General features: G+C 43.5%; 1 long non-coding RNA gene across 1 annotated transcript in view; it reads left to right on the forward strand.

The window, feature by feature from the left end:
• LOC121819669 (uncharacterized) overlaps positions 1-25,096 on the forward strand; it is a 575,865-nt gene that overhangs the window by 133,745 nt on the left and 417,024 nt on the right. The gene's annotated exons all lie outside the window — the stretch shown is intronic.

Raw genomic sequence — 25,096 nt, forward strand, 5'->3', positions numbered from 1 at the left:
CTGCACCGCTCCTCTTGTTTCTCTGTGTATTTGTCAAGTTCAGTCGTTAGCTTGGCTTTTACTATTTTTGTTTTGGAAAAGGATTGCAACTACATACGATTTCCTTTCTTCCCCTCCTCACTCCCCGCCCATACTTTAATAGTACACACATTTCTGAGCAGGTTCCTATTTATAGCAGGAAAGCAAAAGAACTTGCCACAACTGTGAACTCCTTGAGGACAGGGACCCTGTCTTTATTATTTTTTTTAATTATATTCATTATCAGTGGCTCTGGCAGGTCGTAATTTTCATTTCTATTCACAGAGCACCCCACCCTGTTAATTGCTGAGAGTTAATGTTGGTGAGCTTTATGGGTCTCCCGCATTGCAGGCAGATTCTTTACTGTCTGAGCCACCAGGGAAGCCCACTCTGGTTGTTACAGAAGCCCAATTCAAATTCTCTTTTAAAAGTGGGAAGAGTCTAGGATCAAGTGGAAATATGGTTGAATTCAGAGTTTTGAAGGATATTGTCTGTCTGTCTCCTTCTCTGGGCTGGTCTCATTTTCTTTTACTTAAAAATGGGCTCCCTGTGGCTGATTCATGTTGAGGTTTGACAGAAAACAACAAAATTCTGTAAAGCAATTGTCCTTCAATAAAAAACAAAAAATTTTTTTGAAAAAAGGGCTCCCTTCACATGCCTTCTCTTGGATTTAATGTGTGATTACTGAGGGAGAGCAGGTCTCTTTTGTCTTGGGCCTGCCTTATCTGGGTTGATGATACTGGAAGCTGCCTGAGCCTGTTTCTTGCTATATGATCTCAGCTTAACCTGGGGGAAAGAGAGGACTGCTCTCCATAATCCACATGTCAGTCCCAGAGAGGGACAGGCTGACTTGGCTTGAGTCATACCAGATCAATCAACTATTGCATCCAATGGAATAAAGTGTTAACGAAAGGCTGGACAGTTTATATGATACCTTATGTGGTAGGAGGCTGCACCTGGTACCCACAGGAAAGGACTGGAAAATAGTATCCGAAGACAAACCAATAAAGAACTGTGTTGCCAGACTCATTGTGTTCTTGGTCTACAGTTTCAGCTGGTCAAGTTAATTCAGATTTTTATTTCTGTTGTTAATGGCTTGTCCTTCCTACTTTTCTGTCGGTAAATAAGGTTCATGTGTGATGGTAGGTTGTGTCTGATTCTGCAACCCATGGACTGTAGCCCACTAGTCTCCCCTGTCCTTGGAATTTTCCAGGCAAGGACACTGGAGTGGGTTGCCATTTCCTTCTCCAGGGGATCATCTTCCTGAACCAGGGATCAAATCTGTGTCTCCAGATTTTTTACCACTGTACCCTATCACAATCTGATTTTTTAAATCCTTATTCTTCAGTCATTGCTTCCTTATAATATTTATACATGCAGATATCTTCACATTTATTGCCAAATTTCTCAAATAAGGAGGTCAGCCTTTGAAACCTCCATGTCTCAACCAGTTATGCTATAATTCCTTTTAAATAGGGGGTCCAGACACACTCCTCCACTGAGGTGGCTTTTTGCAGGCCAGAATTCCAGTTGAGCTATTTCAAATCCTGAAAGATGATGCTGTGAAAGTGCTGCACTCAATATGCCAGCAAATTTGGAAAACTCACCAGTGGCCACAGGACTGGAAAAGGTCAGTTTTCATTCCAATCCCAAAGAAAGGCAATGCCAAAGAATGCTCAAACTACTGCACAGTTGCACTCATCTCATACGCTAGTAAAGTAATGCTCAAAATTCTCCAAGCCAGGCTTCAGCAGTACATGAACCGTGAACTCCCAGATGTTCAAGCTGGTTTTAGATCAAATTGCTAACATCTGCTGAATCATCAAAAAAGCAAGAGAGTTCCAGAAAAACATCTATTTCTGCTTTATTAACTATGCCAAAGCCTTTGACTGTGTGGATCACAATAAACTATGAAAAATTCTTCAAGAGATGGGAATACAGACCACCTGACCTGCCTCTTGAGAAATCTGTATGCAGGTCAGGAAGCAACAGTTAGAACTGGACATGGAACAACAGACTGGTTCCAAATAGGAAAAGGAGTACGTCAAGGCTATATATTGTCACTCTGCTTATTTAACTTCTATGCAGAGTACATCATGAGAAACGCTGGGCTGGAAGAAGCACAGGCTGGAATCAAGATTGCCAGGAGAAATATCAATAACCTCAGATATGCAGATGACACCACCCTTATGGCAGAAAGTGAAGAGGAACTAAAAGCCTCTTGATGAAAGTGAAAGAGGAGAGCGAAAAAGTTGGCTTAAAGCTCAACATTCAGAAAATGAAGATCATGGCATCTGGTCCCATCACTTCATGGGAAATAGATGGGGAAACAGTAGAAACAGTGTTAGATGTTATTTTTTTGGTCTCCGAAATCACTGCAGATGGCGACTGCAGCCATGAAATTAAAAGATGCTTGCTCCTTGGAAGAAAAGTTATGACCATCCTAGATAGCATACTCAAAAGCAGAGACATTACTTTGCCGACTAAGGTCCGTCTAGTCAAGGCTATGGTTTTTCCTGTGGTCATGCATGGATGTGAGAGTTGGACCGTGAAGAAGGCTGAGCGCCGAAGAATTGATGCTTTTGTACTGTGGTGTTGGAGAAGACTCTTGAGAGTCCCTTGGACTGCAAGGAAATCCAACCAGTCCATTCTGAAGGAGATCAGCCCTGGGATTTCTTTGGAGGGAATGATGCTGAAGCTGAAACTCCAATACTTTGGACACCTCATGCGAACAGTTGATTCATTGGAAAAGACTCCAATGCTGGGAGGGATTGGGGGCAGGAGGATAAGGGGATGACAGAGGGTGAGATGGCTGGATGGCATCACTGACTCGATGGACGTGAGTCTGAGTGAACTCTGGGAATTGGTGATGGACAGGGAGGCCTGGCGTGCTGCGATACATGGGGTCGCAAAGAGTCGGATACGACTGAGTGACTGAACTGAACTAGACTGAACTGATCACCCCTGAGTCACTGAAACGATTGTTTTTTGTTGGCCACATTCTCCTACCCATTGCAACACTTCATAATGTGTAATCTTACTTTTGAGTGCCATCTCCATTTTGGGAGCAAAGAATGTCCTCATGAAGGACCTGGAAAAGTTGTTTCTCTTCTTGGCACTTCTGCCTTTTGGGGCTGTCTGGTTTTGTTCTCTGTCTATAAATAGAGGAGGGACTCATTGTTTGCCCCTCCACCCTTTCATCTGGCTATATTTTGCCTTTGGCTGGCAGAACTGACTTGTGGAAAGAGCACAAGCATTGGACTCAGATAAACTTGAGTTCACATCCCAGCTCTACTGCTTGCTTGCTATGGAGCCTTCAGTGAGATGATTTTTTTTTTTTTAAATTTCTTTGAGTATCAGTTCCCTCTCCTGTAATTGGAGGGAAAAAATAGCACCTGCCTCATAGGATGACCCTATAGCTTTATGAATAATGTGGAGGTACAATGCCCAGCATCCCAGTAGATATTCAATGAATGTGAATCTCTTCCTTCCCCCAAAAGATATTTATTTGGTTTGTCCTTGGTCACTTTGGGAATTAGCTGTGTGATGAATCACCATAGTTATACATCCTATAAAAGTTGCCAATCCATTATATATTTTAAAATATATTCATGCTTTCCATATTCTAAAGTAACTGGCCATTACAAACAAACTTAAAGCTAACTACTCTTTGGTGAAGCCTTCCCTGTTTTTTCTTCTATACAACACAGCCTTTTCTTTTTATTCTTTCTGGTATACAGACATGTTACCATGTCTCCCCTGCCCACTCCTCTCCAACCTGTTCAGCATCTGCTCCATCTCCCATGGAAAGAGCTTACTCCCTTCTTTCAAGAACTGTTCCTCTTTCTCAGCATCTGGTTTTAGGAGGGGCTAAGGAGAATCATGTGACCAAAGCTCAACCAATCATCATAGCTCATTCCCTTCTTATAGACTCAGTAGTGGCCGCGTGATCCAAGTTTGGTTTAGTATTGCTGTCCTCCTGAATTTTACATGTCGGTTTTGGGAGAGAGAAATGTTTCTCTTTGGGTGTTGCTAATCTGAACTGAAGTCTGCAGTTGTCTGTGCCATGTCTCCTGCTGTGTGGATAAAGGTCTTACATCTTAGGATAGAATTAACCCAACACATGGAGAGAAGCAGGGAGCTGAGAGATGGGGTGAAGGAGGATGGAGGGAGAGAGAAATGATCTCATTTGATTGAGGATACTCTAGTCCTGACCTTCTAAGATATGAGCCAGATCATTCTGATTTTTCCTTAAGCCAGATTGGGTTCAGTTTCTGCTCCTTGAAATCAAGGCTTCTGATAAATTTATTTGTCTGTTTATAAAGTAATGGCTACCTTATAAATGAGACTTGTGTGTATGTCACCATAAAATCTGACAGCCAGTCAAAGTTGCTGATAAGGAATAGAGTTATAAATTGAATTCCTGTTAAGGGCAAAATTATCTAGGGCTACAAAGCCACTTCTCCATTTGTATCACTGGAAACTAATGTAGTTCCTGGAACATAGAAGGTCCCAGCATGTATACAGGAATAAAGTAGGGCATGAAGGAGGATCTGACTGATTTGGTCGGTCAGTCACTGTTCACTGCAGAAGAGTCCTACTGGCTAGTCCACTGACTCTGACCTGGACTGTGGCCAGGTTATAGCCTTGCTATCCGTTACGTTGGGCCAGTTGTGGATGCGTGATTGAAAGTGGCTCAGTCATGTCTGACTCTTTGCGACCCCATTGACTGTAGCCTGCCAGGCTCCTCTGTCCTGAAATTCTCCAGGCAAGAATCTTGGAGGGGGTAGCCATTCCCTTCTCCAGGGGATCTTCCCGACCAACCCAAGGATTGAACCAGTGTCTCCTGTGTTGCAGCCAGAGTCTTTACTGTCTGAGCCACCAGGTTAGGAAACTGCAATGTAGAAAATAACCTCTTTTGCACAAGAAATTGTATTTATCCTGTGGAATAGCAAGTTCACGAGTCTCACAAAAGGGACAGAATAGCAGCCTGGCACTTCACTTGGCTTGTCCAGGCCATTTGAGCCCTCAGTGAAGGGTTTGGAGAGCTGGGGGAGTTCCTGAAAAAGCCGGGCTTTTTCTGTCCTGCTGAGGGACTCCCCTCGGGCTTCTCTTCCAGAGGAGAGTGGTGACCCTAGACAAAGTGGAGGGTTCCGTGGAGCCATAGGAGCCTGAGCACCTGCCAGAGGTTGGCTGACTCCAGAGCAACCGCTGAGGCCTGTGGTGAGAAACAGGTCCATCCGGTGGGGAGGCTGACCTGCCAGCCGCCTCTGCTGGAGTGAGAGCCTGGGGAAGCAGTAACACTGTTGGTGTCAGCCTGTCTCTGGCTGTGTCCCCAGGCCTTTTCCCCACTGTAAGCTGACACTGGTAGAGAGAGGCCTCTCACCTCCTCCTGTGCGGTCAGCAGGGCTCAGGAGCAGAGTCTGTTCTCAGACACCCAGCAGATGCCTGTAGGGGCTGCAGAGAAAGTGAAGGAAAAACAGCCCCCCACAGAGAGGGTTTGGTGAGGAGGACTTGGCTTTGCAGGGCTGACATTTGAAGCTGATTTTAATCTTGGCCTTGTATACCCAGCAACAGAGTTAACCTGGAGGCAGTCAACTGCACCCAGAGGATAGAGGTCTGGGATTCGCCCAGTTCTCTCTAGGCAGCTGTGGGACTAGGGCCAAGGCTCAGTCTCCTTCTGGTAAATTGAGGGAACTTGGGTCACATGAGCTTGGAGGCCTTTTCTTGGTGAGTAATCACACCTCTCATCAAATGATTAATCTAAATTCACTTGCTCAACTGAGATGATCAATCTGGAAAAGGTGGGCCTCACAGTTAACTCTCTTTGTAGGCAGTAGAGCATGAATGAGAAGCAGCATTATTTCCAAACAGAATGACAATAGTAATAATTGTTATAGTAGTGATAATAAAAAAAAAAACAACCATTTCAAAAGTACTGACTCTAAGCCAGGTACTCTTTTATGGTACATTACCTTATTGATCTTTTAGAGCATTGCTCTGGGGCGGGGGTGTTGTGATTCTTGTTTTGGAGATTAAATTATTGAAGTTCAGAGGGGTTAAGTTACTTGCCCAGCATATTGCTATTAAAAAGGTGGCAGGGCTGAAATTTGAAGCCAATCAGGTCTGCTTGCTTCTAAACCCTATGTTCTTGTCTACTCTGTTATCTAGTGGATGAGTGGTGCCTTCCACTTTACACTGTAAAAACAGGTACACAGAGGCAGCAATTACTCCCAGCTTGGCCTGAAACATAGGACTGATTGTTTCTCAATTGTTAAGATGTCATACAAGTCATCAGCAACATAGCCCCAGACTTTTTTTTTCAAATTCATCCCTCCATCACCCCCACCAAACTTCATGCTCCTCTCAACACAGTTCCTGCTCAAGCAAGATTCAGGTGCCATTACATTTTTTAAGGTGTGCTCTGATTTCCAAGCAATTAGCCACAATACCCTTTTGTTTCTGTTATAGCATATATCGTATTCTGTAACTTTTTAGTCAACATTCACTTAATGAGTATTTACTGAATGATTCTGTGTGCTTGACATTGTGTTAGATGTTTGTGAATTTTTTCCTGCCCACTTTCCCTGTCCTCCAGGCACCCAACACATAAGCAAACTCACAGATTTTGTTTTTAGAGATATGTCTTATTTCCCTTGAATCTCAAGTAACTGACAAAGCCTGGCACATCAAGGATGCTCAACAGCTATTACCCAGAACTTACCCTACTTTTGAATAACTGCCTATTTCTTCCCTATGGATCTCCCAATAGAGTCCTAGACTCTTGTGGACAAGGACTTGGTCTTATTTTGCTTTTGTGCCTATTTCTGGGTACAGAGAAGGAATTTAATATGTGTTTATTGAATGAATGATAATTGAGAAGGAAGAGTTCTAGAGAATGATTGTGCTAATTCTGTATATAATCAAGCCCCCACCATGTGTCCCAGCTTTATTGCTTACAAAATAACATGGGAAAGATTCATCAGAGGGAGAAGGCAAGCACCAGCCAGAGACCTACCCTGTCTGGAATCACTGCTGGTCCCTGGCCACATCCTCAACCCATCTGTGGCTCCCATTCCTACAGCTTCCCTCTCTTACAGGGCCCTCTGCCTCTGGGGAGAAATGATTGTGGCCTTTGAAAGAGCCCTGAGTTCTTACAGAGAAGATTGCCCAGTCTATTTCAACATGAAATAAAGTAGAAAGAAGGATTGTGACCCTTCCTGAGCCCAGACTCATTGCTCTTATGACTGGAAGGAGACAGAACAGGTCATTTGGTCTGATTCTAATATTCTGTCTGAAGAAATCATTGTAGCAGGGTGGACCTATGTTAACACCTGGCCCCAGAATTCCCTTTTGGAGGAAAACTATCTTGAGACCCTGAGGACAAAGTTGGTGGGAGATAAAGTGGTAAAGATAGAACTGATTTTTTTTTCCATAAAAATAAATAGGCAGTTTGCATGAGAGAATTTGAAAGGAGATAGGAAACAGAAGGGAGAGGACTCTAGCCGGGGAATATTGGAGCTTGAGATGTGCATTAGTAGAATTTTAAGAATAGGGATATATAATTTTTGATTGCATTTTTTTTTGATGTGTGTATTAGTGCTGTAAAACTTCTTTGTCTTCAGTAAATACAAACACACACACACACACACACACACACACACACACATCCCTGTATAAGTGGGTCTTGGTAGGGGGAAAAAAGAAAGAAATTACAAGGAAAGTGCTGAGTTTCTTGTTTGTATTGGTACAAACAGCCCAAACAGAATGCTGATATTATCCATCAACTAAAAGAATTCAATAGAAACAGATGATCAAGACAAGAGGCAATAGGATATCCTCAGAAAGGTGGGCAGGGATAAGGATCATGCATCACATGTAGGTTGGAATCTCATAATTTTTATTTGACATTCAAAAAGCAAAGGGATTCACTAGGGTTCCTTGGTTTTAAGAAACAGAAATGGATTTTGGCTAAAAAGCAATTAAAGGATTTTTTTAAGGGCATCCTGGATTGCTCACAGAACTGAAGAGAAAGTTGAATAGTCAGGTCACATTGAGTAGGAACCGGAGGGTACTTCTTCAGGGCATCCCCATGTGGGTGAATCAGCCCAGCCTTTTGCCAGGCTAAAGAGGTTCCCACCAAGATCAGACCTCAGGGAGAAGAAATCCTGTGGAGGAGTCTGGGTCCCGTGGGCCACCACCCTTCCCCCTGCTCGGCTGAAGTAATGTGGAGTCATTGATTGTCATCATTGACCATCTTCTCAGGACCGTGAGCGAGTGAGAGGAAACTTTTCAAAGAAGAGAAAGTTGGAGGACTTCTCTGGTGGTCCAGTGGTTTAGACTTTGCTTTCCAGTGCAGAGGATGCAGGGTTGATCTTGGTTGGGGAACTAAGATTCCACATGTCTTATGGCCAAAAAACGAAAACATAAAAAAGGAAGCAATATTGTAGCAAATTCAATGAAGACTCTAAAAAATGGTCCACATGAAAAAAATTTTTTTAAAAAGGAAATGGGGGTACTTTAGCCAAAACTCAGAAGGGATGCTGGGCAAGCAGAAGTAGCAAATGTCCACAGTCACAGGGTATCTTAGCTAGGAGATGTTGCTGCTGTATGTATCGTTTGTGAAAATAATGAACATAAGCACAGGGTACAAAGTGCAACCCTGGAAGAAGGAATAAGTTAGAAGTTGGGCTTCCCTTTACCTCTGAGCTCAGTTTGTCCCATAAAGGCTGCCACTCTTTCCTATATCTCCTTCCACAATGCACGTGCTTACACACACACTCTCTCTCTCTCTCTCTCTCTCACACACACACACACACACACATATACACATACTAATGCTGTCACTGTGAGGTCCTGGCATTTTGACTCAGAGCCCTCTGAGGGCAGAGCCTCCTTTGCCTCTGGGGTACTGACAACTAGAACAGTTTGGCTCTCTGCAGAAGTTCAGCAGCCAACTGCTAAGAGCCAGCTTCTCATAGGAGGGAGAAGAGGGAGGGAAGGGAGACAGATTTTGTCTGAGATCGTTTGGTGCCTTGCTTTATGATCTATGAGTTGCTTTTAATTTCCTGTGCTTGGCTGCCCAGCAGCCTGATGAAATGAAGGAGATAGCAGGGCTTCAGATCTGGCCCTGCCTGGCCCAGGGCTTGCCTGCTCACTGCAGAGCCATGATCTCCAGACCCTGAAGAGAGAAGAGCTGAGAGAGCCCTCCCTGCCTCAGCCCCTCACTCTCCTCTGTATTAATAGGGTGAAGAATGGGCTGCTCAAAACCAGTGTTCTTCCCAGGGGGCAATGCAGAGTTTACTACTTGGACTTTGGTTTGGCCCACAGACTGGGCTGGTTTGGCTCTTGGCTCTCCTGCTTCCTGGTTGGCTGCCTCATTCTCTAAGCTTCAGTTTCCTTAATCATATATGGAGAATATTAGTACAACCTACTTCACTGAGTCTTATGAGGATCAAAAAAATATGAATTCAGTGTGAGGAGCAAGGTGCCTGGAACCTAGCATGTATTGTTAGTGGTTGGTATCATTGTCACTCTATTTACCACATAGTCACCAGGATCAGCTCTCATCAAAATGGCCTAGTTGATGACTTTGTCTTCTTCTTTTCCTCTGAACATACCTTTCCGTTAAAGGTACAGTATGGTCTGATCTTTCCTCATCTCTTCCCATATAGACAATAGTAACTCCTACTGCTGCTCCTGGCATTCCTATCGCCACCTGCCACTGATTCAGTAACTTTGTACCAGGCATGGTGCCCTGAACGTAGGGTGTGCCCCATCCAGTCTTTGTAACAGTTGTTATTCCTACTTCCAGGCTGAGAACATGGAGTCACAGAGACTCAAGGTGATTTCCTCCTGATTGAGTGAATAATTAAAATGATCAATCTGATGATGGATGTTCCTAGTAGGATATAGAGATTTAATGGAATATCTCCATCAATGGCTTTGTATATTCAAAGAGGTCAGAGCTTATTCTAAAGGATTGAATTGATAATGGGAGCAAGTCAGACTTCTTTGATGGGCTTTGGGGAAAAAAGAACTGTTTGGAGGAATAAGGAATGCCTTCCTATTACCCTTGAAATAAAACAGAAACTGTTGCCTGCTTTATCGGAAATTAAGATCAATCTTAAATGTATCTTTGAGAAAACAGTGCAAAATTCCTGGCCAGTTTTTATAGAACAGGTAACAGAACAGTAATTCTCATTCCCAAGAATTCTACTCTCTGATGCATGGCATTGGTTAACAAGCAGAGACTCTTCCCCCAGACTTGAGATCTAAAGAAAACCAAAGATCTTGTTGCCCCAACTTCAGTGAAGTTCTGCTGCTGGGTGCTGAGCCTCCACCCTGAGCAGCCCCAGGGTGCTTGTAGATGTTGCTGCAGCAAGCTGCCCACCTGCTGGCTGGCAAGTGACAGGGACAGGACAAAGGAAAGGCAAGTCAGGAAAGTAGGAGCTGAATGCTGACCCCAAATATGACACATTCTCTAGCTCTTAAGAGATGACCAGTGTCATTCTTTTTCCGAAGACTTCCAAGGAGTGGAAAGTGATCAGGCTTAGGTTGACACCCGCAGCCAGTGACTGACTTGCCCAGAATTCACTTGAAGAAATATCTTTACTGAGAATCATCAGAGTGTGGAACATTTGCACAGCTCACTGTTGATCGAGAGTTTCACCTTCTTTCCTTTTTTGCTTTCCCCTTCATCTCTCTCTCTTCCCTCTCCCAACCAAGTGAATTTTCAACCTTTTAAAGATGAGCAGAAAGGACATATCATGCCTCAGTGACAGAAGGCGGACTGAGGCTCTAAATGCTGTCACCAGCCTCAGCAGTGGGGAAACGCTGGTTCAATTAGTCCTCACAATTAACCCTCTGTGGTAACTATAAGTCCAGGAGCAAGTTTCTTCATATCTCTAATCATCTGCTTCCTTGTCTGAAAATAAGACAGTAACAACAGCTACCACAGAGGGTTAATTGTGAGGACTAATTGAGATATACAAACTGCTTATCAGAGTATATAGATATGCAGGATGTATAATAGTCTATGAAAGTGAAAAGAGAAGGTGTTAGTCACTCAGTCATGTCTGACTCTTTGTGACCCCATGGACTGTAACTTGCCAGACTCCTCCATCTATGGGATTCTTCAGGAAAGAATACTGGAGTGTGTGGGCATTCCCTTCTCCAGGGGATCCTCCTGACCCAGGGATCGAACCTGGGTCTCCTATATTACAGGCAGATTCTTTACCTTCTGAGCCAATATAATAACACTCTATACTCTGCACCAAAAATTTTTTTAATCTCTTAAAACTATTGACAGCTTTATTATCCTTTCAAAACAAAATAACGTTTCCCTCACTCTTACCAAAACTCTTGCTTCGATGCCTATTGTAACTGCGTTCAGATTTAACTATTCTATTAGAAGTAAAACACCTGAAATTGGAAAACCAAATTGTCACTCTCTTCTAAATCTAACTCCAACCTTATTTCTCAACTGCTCCAGCTACTGAAGTGGTACACAAGCTGAACAAATCTCTCATTGTTTACTGTGTATGCAACATGTTCTGCCGTGGGAGTGATTAATTCACTGTAGGAAATGTCCCACCTTCCCACCTCAGCCATTTTCAGCCCGCATTCAGATTTCATTCTAGAGTTACTGTGCTCTAAACAAACTTAATTTCCCAAGCTCTGGAATCTGGTTTTCCCCTTAGAGGATATTTTTAAACTTTCCCACATGTCTGATTTCTGTTCACCTCTTGAAGGACCTCCAGGATTAAGAGCATCAACAAGCTTTTGGATTAATACAGCGGACTAAAACCACACCTCATAAACAAAGGGGCTTCCCAGGTGGTGCTAGTGGTAAGAATCTGCCTGCCAGTGCAGGCAGATAGAAGAGAGGCGAGTTCGATCTCCGGGTCAGGAAGATCCCCTGGAGAAGGAGATGGCAACCCACTTCAGTACTTTTGCCTGGAGACTCTCATGGGCAGAGGAGTCTGGCAGGCTGCAGTACAGAGGATCACACAGAGTCAGAAATGACTGAAGTGACTTAGCACACATGCACGCATACACAAGGGGAACATGCCCGTGCTAGTAAGGGTGGGACTGAAAGTTCAGTCCTTCTACATGATATGAGAAAGCTTCTTAGTATACGTTATTTGTTAATAACAGAGGTAAAAGGTGTTATAGATTTACTGCCTCAAAGACAGCAAAAGGCTAAGTTACAGAGATGGCACAAGCTTAGTATCAGAATTACTATATCCTTGAATTATAAGAGATTTAGCAAGTACTTAGCAAGTGCCCAGCAAATGCCACTTTATCCCTGTAATCCTAAAAATTCTCATCATGCAGACTGTGTGCAAATTAGCTAAGTTTATGTGCTGGACTTGAGTTTATACTGTGCTTTGCATTATAAAAGATTTGTTTTGTAATGCCAATTAAAATATAATTCACTTTTCACTTGGCAAAGATGTTAATACCCAGTGCTGGTGAGCTTGTGGTGAAATGGGAAATGGGCCCTCTCACCAGGGCGTGCTGCATTTACACAGAGGCAGGGGCACCACTACACCTAATAGAGTCATATGAGAAGGTGAGCCTGGTTCTCAGGCATGAATGATTGGATGGACTATGCCATCAACTCTGGGAAGGCCAGCTTTAATGTTGTATGTTAAATTCTGCAGAAAGTTCCACTGGTAAAGCAATGTAAACTGACGTCTAAAGATGATGAGAAGTGACCTGTAGGGATTTGGGTAAATTAGTAAGCATTCTTCAGAGAGTGGCATTAAAACAAGGGAAAGAAATAGAAAATGACTCATCTACATGTGTGTGATAAAGTCGAGGAGGAATGTTTCAGAGTTTTCTTCACTGAAATGGAAGAGTGACTCCTAAAACCCATCTACCTTAAAAAGCCACCTGTAAGCCCATCTGGATGACTCACAGACCTCTTGCCCTTACCTGTCCATACCTGCATTCTTGATTCCATCCCACTGGTTGAACCCACTGCAGTTGACTCCACATGTGCTTGGTTCAAAAACCCAGAAAACATCCTCAGTGTCTTTGTTGTTTCTAACCCCCATCCAAGTGATCAGAAATCCTGTGTTTTCCAGCTCTACCATGCATCTCTCATCAATCTCGTCAGCTCCTGCTACTAATACCTCATCACCTGTATGATTATAAACCCTGTAACTGCTTTCTTTCCATGATTTTACTTTTGCCTCCATGTATCACACAGCAGGAAGTGACTTTAGGGATCTGGGCAAAGAGCTGGAGGGATCTTTGACAATATAAATTAGGCCACATCATTTCCTGTTTAAAATCTTCTATCAGTAAGATGACAATGGTGAGCGCATCTTCCTCCTAGGGTTGATGTGAACAATAGATGAGAGACCTCATCTTGAATGGTCCACACACATGTACTCAGGAAAGGTAGCTGTTCTTGTGGGGGGGCATGATGGTCCCTGCCCTCTTGGGCTGGATGCCTTTGATAAGAGACAAGGGCCTCTCCTTATTTTTTCATTAGTTACCTGACTTCATTAGCTCTGTAGTCTTAAATAAGCCACTTAACATTCTCTGAGCCTTAGTTTTGTCATCTGTGAAATGGGAGTGCGTGCATGCTCAGTCATTCAGTCATGTCTGACTCTTTGCAACTCCCTGGACCATAGCCCACCATGCTTCTCTGTCCATGGGATTTTCTAGGCAAGAATACTGGAGTGGGTTGAAATGGGAGTTCCTGCCTCATAAAGTTGTTTTGAATATTCATTAAGATAGTGCATAAAGTGCTTGGCCTGATGCCTATTGCATAGTAAGTGCTGAAATAATGGTATTAATAGTTGTGAATTCCTGTTATAATTATTACATCTTACATCTATCTGGGAGGTGGTTGGTTTTCCGCAACCAGCATCTATGGTGCCCCCACCCAGGCATGATTGCTATAGTTTGCCTATCTCTGGGGTAAGGGCTAGGCTCCAATACTCAGTATCTGGCAAATAATATAAGGATGGACACACTGGGAGCATTTCCTCTTGTGTCTGCCTTGGCTCCTTGCTGTTTCTTTTCTTTTCTTTTCTTTTTTTTTGGCTGTGCAGTGTGGCTTGCGTGGAGCCCAAACCACTGGACTGCTAGGGAATTGCCAGCTCCTTACTATTTGGGAACTGTGGGCTGTGCACCTTTTGCAGGTAAGGCTTCTGCCATAGCAGGCCAAGGATGTCATATTCAGGGTGACTGGCTCTGGGTTCTCCACCTGCTTATTGACTTTGGCATCTGGGACTTTGGGGGAGGGCTGCCATGGTTGCATTCTTCAGAGCAGCAAAGAGAAAACAGTGTAACTCTTGCCAATTTCCATGAGTGCCAAGGGAAAGAAACAAGTAACATGAGTAACAGCATGAAAATGAGATTGGGGCGTGCTAGAATGAGATGAAAGCCTCGGGGGCATGCTTCAGGGACATCGCTGTTCCTATTTGGCTGCCCAGGGATTTTTATTCTGTAATACAGAATTTTTATTCTGTTAGTGTAATACACTAACAGAAGGGAGGTAAAATTTCAATGATGGGGTGGAGGTGGAGACAGAGACAAGAGTCTTGGTGACATGGTACCTGGGTAGAGGGAATAGATTGCAGGAAGACTGGGGAGAGGAACTAGTGATGTCTGTGGAAGACTAACAGGTGTCCTGTGCAGTGTGTGATATAAACCCCTCTCCATCCTCCAATTCAACTTAACCTGCATTCATTTCCAAATGTATGGAGACCTGGGTTTGTTTTGGAGGATGTGGCAGAGTACTGAATATAAACTCAAGGCTGGCATCAATCAAGAGCAGAAGCAGCCAGAGGGAACCCTGTATTTATTGATCACCACTGTATTAATATAAAATGAAATAACTTGCTTACTTATGCAGATCTAACCCTCCACATAAAATTGAAAAAGTGACATATGGAGAGCATTCATATTGCTGTATTAATGTGAATTAATAAGAAAAGCTGGTTGGCATAAGGCTCTCCTCCTCCCATCCTTACTCCTTGGAAAGAGAAGCCACATTGTTTTGCTAAAGTCAAACTGAAGATTTTACGGGATCTTTGGAAATGGGGAGGAGACAGGAAGTATTCCTTCAAACTAGAGAGGCAGAAGATGCTGATATATCAAGACTGTTTTGTTTGTTTTTAATCTACTGCTGCTCAAAGAAACATCCCCAAACTTGGTGACTTAGAACAACAGTAACATTTATTTTGCTCATGAATTGGCAGTTTGGCCATGGCTGGGTGTGAACAGTGTCTTGTTCTCTCTACTCTGCTGGGGCGGCTGGAATCCTCTTATGGTTTGTTCACTCACATGCCTGGCTGCCAGCTGGGGCCTTGGCTGGGGCTTCCAGCCAGCACACCTGCACCTCTTCCTGTGGCCTGGGCCTCTTCTTCACCACGTGGAGTTTCCATGGCAGAGCATCATGGGAGGGAGAGCCAGGCAGAGCTGCACCACTTTTCCTAACCTAGCCTGGGAAGTCCTGCTGTGCCACTTTAACTGCATTCTCACTCACTCATTAGAAGTGAGTCACCAAGTGTGGTAATTCTTTGGGGCTGTCATAACAAAGGACTGCAGGGTGGGAGTCTTAAACAACAGAAATTTATTTCTCATAGTTCTGGAAGCTTGAAGTCCAAGATCAAGGTGTCGCCAGGGTGGGTTTCTTCTGAGGACTCTCTTCTTGGTTCGTAGATGGCTGTCTTCTCCCTGTGTCTTCACATGGTCTTCTGTGTGGGTGTCCTGATCTCCACTTCTTAGAAGAGCGCCAATCAGATTGGATAAGGTCTCAGCCTAATGGTCTTATTTTATTTATCTCTTCAAGGGTGCTATCTACCACCACAACTGGGTTAAGTGTTAGGGGGTTTGCCAAGTCCCATAGTTGACAAGGCTGTCAGCTTTACCTCTGCCCAGTGCCCTGAAGAGCTTATGGAATCTCCAAGAACACTTGGATCATGACTTTCAAAAGAAAGCCTAAGATCTGAGCAGCATGGAAGCACTACTTGTCTTCAAAAAGGACACAGGTTTAAACAGTCACTTCAGCAAGAATTGAGGATTTTATTTGGAGGTTGGGTATGAATCTAGGGAGTGGGAGGACTCTCAGAATCACTCAGATTGAATTTCCCATCAACATGGAGCCCAAGGGCTTAAGGGTTGGATTTTATTTGACTTGAAGTAATGCGATGTTTCTGCTAATGGAGCTGTGAAGAAAAATCCATACTCATTCCTTGGCGTTAGGCACGTACAGGTTACAGTGGAATGTGAGTTACGCAAGCTTTTCACTGTGGGTGGCTCTGTGCTGCTCCCCTCCATTCAGCCAGAAACAGTATAGTAGAGAGGGTTCTCAGCTCAACCATCGCCATTCTGACGTGTGATTCCAGACATCTGCTGTGGCAGCTGGTGTGATCAGCAGCTGCCATGTTGCTGCTAAGTCACTTCAGTTGTGTCCGACTCTGTGCGACCCCATAGACGGCAGCCCACCAGGCTCCGCCGTCCCTGGGATTCAGCTGCCATAGGTGTGGTTAAAAAAGTAAAATTAAAATAGCATGTTTTGAGTCAGGTGAGATGGTTTGGGAAGTGGAGGATGATTGAGGGAGTTGACTCTGGGGAAGACCACTGTGTCACTGACCCTCCCAAGTGGGTCTCCAACAAGGATCCTCCTGCCCAGTGTCGTGCTCGCACCACCAGTAGAACAAAAACAAGTTTGGTTTAGAAGCAAAGGAAGGCTTTATTCTTTGATTTAAAGGTGGAGGACTGTAAGCGTGCACTCTAGAGCACACATTCTCCTCCACACTCTGTGGGTGGGGCTGCTTTAAAGGGTTCTGTCAGTGGGGTGGGGAGGGGGCGGAGTTCTCTTGGGGCGGGCACAGCTGTGCCACTCATGCTCCAGTGTGTAGTCCTGAGTGCAACATCTCTGCACACAGCCCGGTGCTGCTGCCATCTTGGTTTACGGGATTGAGTGCAACCGTTTAGCACTAGGAACTCAGGTCTGAAGTGCTGGGTCAAGGCCTCTGCATACAGACCCCCATGAGCAAGTGAAACCAGACTAAGACCAAAGGAAAAAAGAAAAAAAAAAGGTTAGACTTTATTTTTTACCCAGATGCTGTTTTTATTCTGCAGGAATTGATAGTGGGCTTTGCTGTTGACAGATCCCTCTTCTGTCTTTCTCCTCATTCTTGAGGGGCGCTGAGGGGTGAAGGTCCACTCTCTGCTGCTTTGTGGTGTCCTAATAGCCCCAGGTAGAGGAGCAGAGCTTCTCCCCAGCTGCCTTCAGATGTGTTTGATTGTCACCAGGTCTGAGCCCTGAATGATGGCTGCTTGAAGTTTTATAGGTTCTGACCTTTGGAGACAAAGTATAACAGACAGTTTAGGATGCATGGCCCAAATATTAGCAAGAGAATAGTGGCCGTTATGGGGGCCCAGGAAAGGTAAAAATCAAGTGACGCTAGGGAGGGCCTGTTTTACCACACTCCAGATTATTTTGGTCAAATTATGCTGAATAGTTTGAAGGTGAAGCTGCTCTCATTTGCCACCATGGCAGTTACCTTTTTTATGGTGATAGTGATATATATGGTTCCCTGGCCAAGGTCATTAGCACCCCTATGAGTATAGTGATTCCTGCAGTTAGTGGTCCTTTCCTATTTCAGTTTGGGCATGATATATATATATATATATATATATATATATATATCCAACTGTCAGTGAAGTTCTGTCCTTTCTGAAAATCCCTGGTCACACTTTTGTTGTTGTTTGGAAGAGAAGCTTCAGGTCAGAGAGAAGTTCACATGAATAGTCAAGGGAGTCCATTGCCCCAGTTTGTCTTTCTGGAGTTTGGGGCTTGGAGGCCTCTTCACTTGAGTGTGATGTTCCCACAGAGTTACACCCCCCCCACCCCCCACCGCAAGTTCAGAGCAGAATGAGTGGTCAGGATCACCAAGTGAGCTCTGTTCCATGTAAGAGTGAGTTGGTCTTATGGAATGCTGGTTTTCCAGGTTTTTACCTTCACCCAATCTCCTGACCGGTTGAAGTGGACAGCCAATGGGTGTGGGCAGCACCTGGTTACCATATTCCATAAGGGTTTCTCATAGAATATGAAATATGGAAACCATATTCCTGATTTCTCCTACCTAGAAACCAGTGTTTCTTACGCTCCATTTCTTTTGTTCATGGTGCATATGGTGCATTGTTCCATTTCAACAGGGCCAAAATGTTCTTTCTCTCATCAGGCTTGGGAATGGGTCTACCATACATAAGTTCAGACGCACCACTTACCTTTAATGTATCTCTTGGAGGTAACCTCATGTGAAACAGGGCAATTGGGAGCAACTTAATCCAATTTTCTTGAGTCTCCTGGTGTATCTGAGCTAAGGTTCATTTTAAGGTCTAATTGAATCTCTCTACTTTCCCTGATTATTGGGGTCTAGGGGCCGAATGTAAGGTTCAGGGCACTCGTATCCTTTCTGTCACTTGAGACATGAATGCTGTGCAGTTATCTCTTTGTCCAAATCCTGGGAGCCCAAACCTGGACATTATCTCTTTTAGTAATACTTTAGCCACTTTGGCTGCCATTTCAGTTCTCGCAAGGTGATGCTTCTACCCACCCTGGAAACATGTCCACTAGCACCAAGAGATATCTGAAGCTACCCGATGCTCTCAGTGTGACAGTGAAATTGATCTGCCTGTCTTCTCCAAGATAGGTCCATCTGGTCTGAATGGACCTTATCTGGGGGTTTCTGTCGAGGGGGTCTAGTGCTGAGGTTGTTCATGGTGAAGGTCAACTATCTAATTATACTTTCATGTCAGGAGTTACCATGACCTCAACTAACCATTTATATAGGACTTTCCACTTACAGTGAGTTCTTTGATGAACCTCCTTAATGGCTTGATAACTGGTGGCTTGGGGAAAGAAATGTTGTCTTTGTTTATTAACTAGCCACGCGTGGCCTCCTAGATCTCTACTGAAGCCTATTTCTGGACTTGGTTTAATTATATTTTTGTATAGACTGGAGAGTAATTGGATGGGTCTGGCCTCTTGGGTATGAGGGATAATTGCCAAGTTCCTGGTTCTGTGGTGGCCCTTTTGGCAGTTTTGTCCACTTTGGTGTTGCCCTTTTACTAGTTCTGCATTCCCTTTATGATGACCCCTACAGTGAATCACTGCTATTTTTCTTGGACACTGCTCTGCTTCTCAGAGTCTCAATACCCTCCCATAGCAGGGTTGTAGTACCTGCTACTGCCCATAGGCAGGGAGGCCATCCTTGGTGGGTTGATCTAATTGTTTAGAGAAATAAGCAATGAGCTAAGCTAAGGGTCCCAGTTTTTGAGAGACCAAAGATGATTCCTCTTCTCTCATGAATGTAAAGGTCAAAGGGTTTAACTTAAATCTGAGATGGCAGATTTAGGGCAAGGGCCTCCTTCTAAAAGTAATTGCTTTTTGAGTTCTTGAGAGATTCTGAATTCCATTCAAAAGGATCATCATCCTTTCCTTTCAACATTTCATATAGAGGCCTAGCTATTAGACCATAGTTAGGAACTTAGATGAGGCAAAACCCATCCACCCCCAGGAAAACCCCTCTAAGCTGTCTTCTAGGCTTAAGAGGGGAAAGGCTGCAAATGACTGCTTTCCTTTCCTTAAGTAGGCATCTCTGACCTTTTTTGAGAAGGAAGCCTAGGTAGGTCACCCTAGTTTGTGGTATTTGAGCCTTTTTTCTTGGACACCTTGTATCCTTTATCAGGGGGTGGGTGTGGGGGAGTCCCCATTGCCATCTTGAATTGAAGTGTCATGAGCTGTGCTTCTGTGGGTTTCAGGAGCAGCCATGGACACCAGGAACTCTGGTCTGAAGTGCTGAGTACAAGGCCTCTGCATGCAGTACCCTATGAGCAACTGCACCTAGATTAAGCACACACACACAAACATACATACATAGATGTACACACACACAGATTAGACTATTACATGGATTTTGTTTTTATTCCTTTGGGAATTGTTAATGGGCTTTGCCAGTGACACCTGGACAAAGGTACCCATGCCTCCCTCTACCCTGCCTACAAGTGTCTTTTCCAACAGAACTTGTTATGTTTTCACTTCCCTTTTTATGTTTTTTCAAATGCCACCAATTAAAGATTCAATTATGTTGACATATTCCTCTGGAAGGCTTGAGGGGTGATCAGTTGGGTCATTAGTTTTGTAACAGGACATTTTGTTTGAACCTGGGACTGATTACCCACTCCTCCATTAGTATGAAGAGGCCTTGATTTGTTCTGGGGTGAGATGGCTGAGCTATTTGCATTTATATAGTTGGGAGCACAGTGGCTCCCTGAGAGGAAAGAGGTAGGAACTCCAGCTTAATCTCTTGGAGGCTCAGAGTTTAAAATTTGCCCAATGGCCTTTAGTGACCTCAGCATGGTCAGATTGCAGTGGATCATGAGGCACCAGAAAAAACATCTCTGCGAGTGTATAGGAGAATCAAACAGATGGGCTATCTTTTTCACCAAAGGTGAGACATGAAAGGGGTATCATTCTGGGTCTTTTGGAAAGACTGACTCAGCATCATTCCTGGCACTTACAACAGGTGGACACACAATCCATAATCTTCCATCCACCTTTCTTTAAGCCTCAAATCAACTTCAAGACTCTGGCACCAGAAAGGACAAACTGGCCAAGAAAATGCCTATTCATTGCCTACTCTTTCCTCATCACAACTGTCTTCATAGAGCAAAAAATTAATAAATTCAACTACATAAAAATTCAGATGCCTTTATGGAAGCAAATTCTACAAGTCAGAGATAACAATAAAATGGTACACACTCTTTGCAACACATACAACAGACTAAAAAGTAATTTCCGTGTTTTATAAAAAGCTCATACCAATCAATAAGAATAAATATGAACAAGCCAACCAAGAAATGGGCAAAGGATATGAAAGACAGTTTACATAAAAACAAATGCAAATAGCCATAAATGTATAAAGAGATTTTCAACTTTCTCCTAATTAAAGGTATGCAAATCTAAACAACAATATGCCATTTTTCATATATCAGTTGGGCAAAAATCTAAAAAGTTTGGTAATACCCAGTATTGTTGAGTGAATAAAGGAACAGACTTATTCATAGTCAGTGAGCATGTTACTGAATTGGTTATGTTTTAGTTGGGCATTGGGCAATATCAATGGTAATTGTAAATGCATATACCCTTTGATCCATTGGTAAGGGTTCAGTTCACATATACATTCACAAAATTATATCAGATTATAGCCACAAAAATATTCCTTGCAACATTGTTTGTAAAAGGGGAAATTGGAAAGGGAGATAAATAGGATTGGTTATTCCAGTTATGGCATGTTCATATGACAGAATATTATGCAACCATTAAAAAGGATGTGCTAAATCATTTCCAATCTATTAGAAAAACAAAGTATATAACAGTATGCACAAAATGGTCCTATTTGTGTGAATAAAAAAGAACATATATGCTAATTAATGCATGAAACATTTCTAAAAAGATTCACACAAAAATTTTTGAGAGTGGGATAGTCAGGAGTGAGAGAAAGCAATTTTACTTTTTTTCCCATATACTTCCATTATATTCATGTTTTTTAAGATGTGGTTTGCTTGTCTTGGTTTTATTTTTTTGAAAAGGTTTGCAGAAATCTCCCTAGAGTGTAATATTCTGTTTACAAGTCTGTGTTCCTTATGAGTGTAAATTTGCTGGATAGGGTGGGTCCAGCAGAGGGTGTTTCTGTGTGGAACAGATGCCACGTGGTAATGCCAGACTGGTTTACGACATCACATGAGATGCTGGTGGTAGGCTCTGGGAAGCTGAGGTCTTCTGTGAACAAAGTAGAACAGAGATAGTGAAATATCTGAGTTAGTGTTGAAATTCCTCTGTACTTACAGACTGGTGGGAGATAGGAAAACTTGGATCACAGGGATATATATGCTGTTGCTGCTGCTAAGTCGCTTCAGTCGTGTCCGACTCTGTGTGATGCCATAGACGGCAGCCCACCAGGCTCCCCCGTCCCTGGGATTCTCCAGGCAAGAACACTGGAGATATATATATATATATATGCTTTCTCTCCAGCCCCCTAACTTCTGGCTAGTTCCCGTTAAAGTTTTAGGTCAGAGTGCATTTGTAGAAGTTAAATGTGCCATCCATTATTGAATGGAAAGAGGGTTTTGTAGATGTCAGCTCTTGAGCACAATACCCCAAGCATGGAAGAGCATTCCTTTGACTTTGAATACATCCTGTGACTTGTTTCCCAAGTAGGAGTACTGGCCCATGCAGGGACAAAATAGAAGTCTGGTAATTGTTAAGTGATTCTGCATAAGAATGGAATGAAGATATGTGGCATCAGACCACTCTTTCCTGCAGTAAGTATCAGGAGGAAAAGTGTATGTAACCCATCATGTCAGGGATCCACATCTTTCAGTCTTATAGCCAAAGAGTGGGGCCAAAGAATGAATGTAAAAATTTCAAATAAAATAAAATTCGTTACTTCCAATTCTCATTCACTATGGCAGTAATACACAATCTGTGACAGTTCTTGAACTTAAACAGGCATCAGAATCACCTGGAGAACATTTTATAAAAATTGCTGGACCCTCTGAGTATCTGATTCAGTAGGTCTGAGAATTTGCATTTCTAGAAAGTTCCTAAGTGATGTTATTAGTCCTAGGACCACAGTTTGAGAACCACTGGTTTAAAGGATTCTTCATCAATTTTTTCTCTCCCATCAACAACACTTACGTTCCTTAGCTGTTCTCAGGATTTCTCTCTAAAACTTACCTAAATAGGATGTGGGAGGGAGGCTCAAGAGGGAGGGGATATATGTATGCCTATGGCTGATCCATGTTGATGTATGGCAGAAACCAACACAATATTGTAATTATCCTTCAATTAAAAATAAATAAATTTTAAAAACTTGCCTAAAAACCTATCTGAACCCAAACCTTGATCATCCCTAAACCTTGTACCTCTGTCCCTCTTTCCATTTTTTCTGCCATGTGCATGTGCAAAGAACACATCTGGCCTCCCTGGAAGGGTGAGGAGAAGAGCAAACTAAACAGGCAAAGCCAGACTCCACTTCCACAGATAGGGAGTGGGCTGTGAGCCCTCATATGCTCATCTTCAGCTTCTCCTCAGACAAATGGACATTCACCTTCTGTTAGGGGCTGCATACCCACAGTATGCAGCAGCGGGTAGCTTTAGTCTCTGAGTCTGCCCTTAGGCTGCCTAAGCCTGGCGCCGACAGAGGGCCCTTGTGGCCTTATTCCCAGAAGGGAAATTTTGGCAAGAGTAGAGGAAAGCCATCCAGAATGTTTGTTTTTAGTTTATTCGGGGGGCCTGGCTCCCTGCAGAATCCTCTCTGTGGTCTTTCCTGCTTCTCATTCTCTCACTACCAGGATCTCTCTTCTGCCTCCTCAGCTGGAGGCTCCAGGGGGCTGCCTTCTAGGGCAGGCATCAGGCCACACTGGCAGGGATTATCCCAGAGGTGACATGGGCTCCTGGGAAGGTGGAAGTTGGATAATTCTTTTATTGCAAGATAATAAGATCTTTCTTCTCTCCATTTTCCTGGCAGGAAGGAAAGAAGGAAGGAAGGAGAGAAGGGAAGAAGTGAAGGAAGAAAAGAAGGAAGGAGGGACAGAAAGAATCCAGTTTAGTTTACTTAGGCAATATGGTCTAACAAACCCTATTCAAAATGCCATCTTTCCACCTCCTCTGAGTGACATCAATCTCGTATGTAGATACAGCTCTTGTGCAAATTCATAAGTACTTTTCTAGAAAGAGGGGAGACTCAAACCTGCAGTTAAAAGTGTGGTCTCTTAGAGCAGTGCTTCCTAAATATGGAGCGTATAGGAATCCCTTCCTGTACCTTTGGTCTTGGTAAAATGCAGATGCTAGTTCAGGAGGTTCTGCGTGGGGCTTGAGGCTCTGCGTTTGTAACAAACTCCTGGGGATGCTGATGCTTCTGGTCTGTGGACAGCACAATGTAGCAAGGTTGTACAGTGCTTAAAATTTGAAGCAACCTTAGAGATAAACTTGAACCCAGTCTTTTTACAAATAGGACACCTGGAGCCCTGAGTGGTCGTATGACTTCCCCAAGGCCACACAGCTGGTTAGTGGCAGAACCTCTGTCCCCCGTTCAGCACTCTTTGTACTTGCCCAGGAAGGAAGCAAGGCAGGAATATGAAACAGGTGCCAGGCATGCTAGAAAGTAAACATTTAAAAGAAGTATCTGGACCTAGGGAAGCCAATATCCAAGTCTGCTTTGCCAGTGGTCCCCAAGTTGGGACCCTGGACTGTGACCCTCTTCACTAAGGAGCTGGTTGCTACTGACCAGTCACCTAACAGTCACAGATTCGAGAAAAGCAAAACTGCTGGTGTTTTCCTGAGTCTTGGTTGGATCTGGTAATTTATGGTGGTTGCCAAGTTAGGATCTTAAGTGCCTTTATGGTCCATCAGGGACCTCCTGGGGAGACAAAATTGCCTGGAATAATGGGGCTGTGCTAGGAAAGCTGCAATTCTCACCAGGGCAAACCCTTGGGAGAAAATCTAAGAAGAACTGAATGATATACTAGAAACCCAGTGGAAGTTTGATTCCTGAGAGACTGTGTACCTCCTGAGCCCTTTCATTTTCATATTGCTCCTCTTCATTGTTTTGAAAATTGTCCAAGACACCTGGGAATCCTGGAATTGGAAATAAAATTTCCCAGGAGGGAAAATATTTGTTCTGTAGTGTTGACCAGGCCAAACCACTGTGGCAAGCTGGGTTACTACCAGAAGAAACCCTAGATTGGATGTTTGAAATCCTACACTTCAGGCCTGATTCTACTACTCATCAGCCCTTGAGAGGATTTCTAGGAAAATGGTACAATTCATTCATTCATTCACTGATCCATTTATTCATTCAGTCAATCCGCAAACATTTATTGAGAACCAACTCGTGCGCCAAAATTAAAGCACACACACACACACAAATCCTCTACCTCTCAAGAGATTCATAGTCTAATATGGGAGATGGGTAAACCAACAATTAGTTATAGCTGTGAGAGGTACAGGAAGCATGGTGTTTAGAGCATAAATGAG

The sequence above is a fragment of the Ovis aries genome, chromosome 5, assembly GCF_016772045.2.
Source record: "Ovis aries strain OAR_USU_Benz2616 breed Rambouillet chromosome 5, ARS-UI_Ramb_v3.0, whole genome shotgun sequence".
Taxonomy (NCBI): Eukaryota; Metazoa; Chordata; class Mammalia; order Artiodactyla; family Bovidae; genus Ovis; species Ovis aries.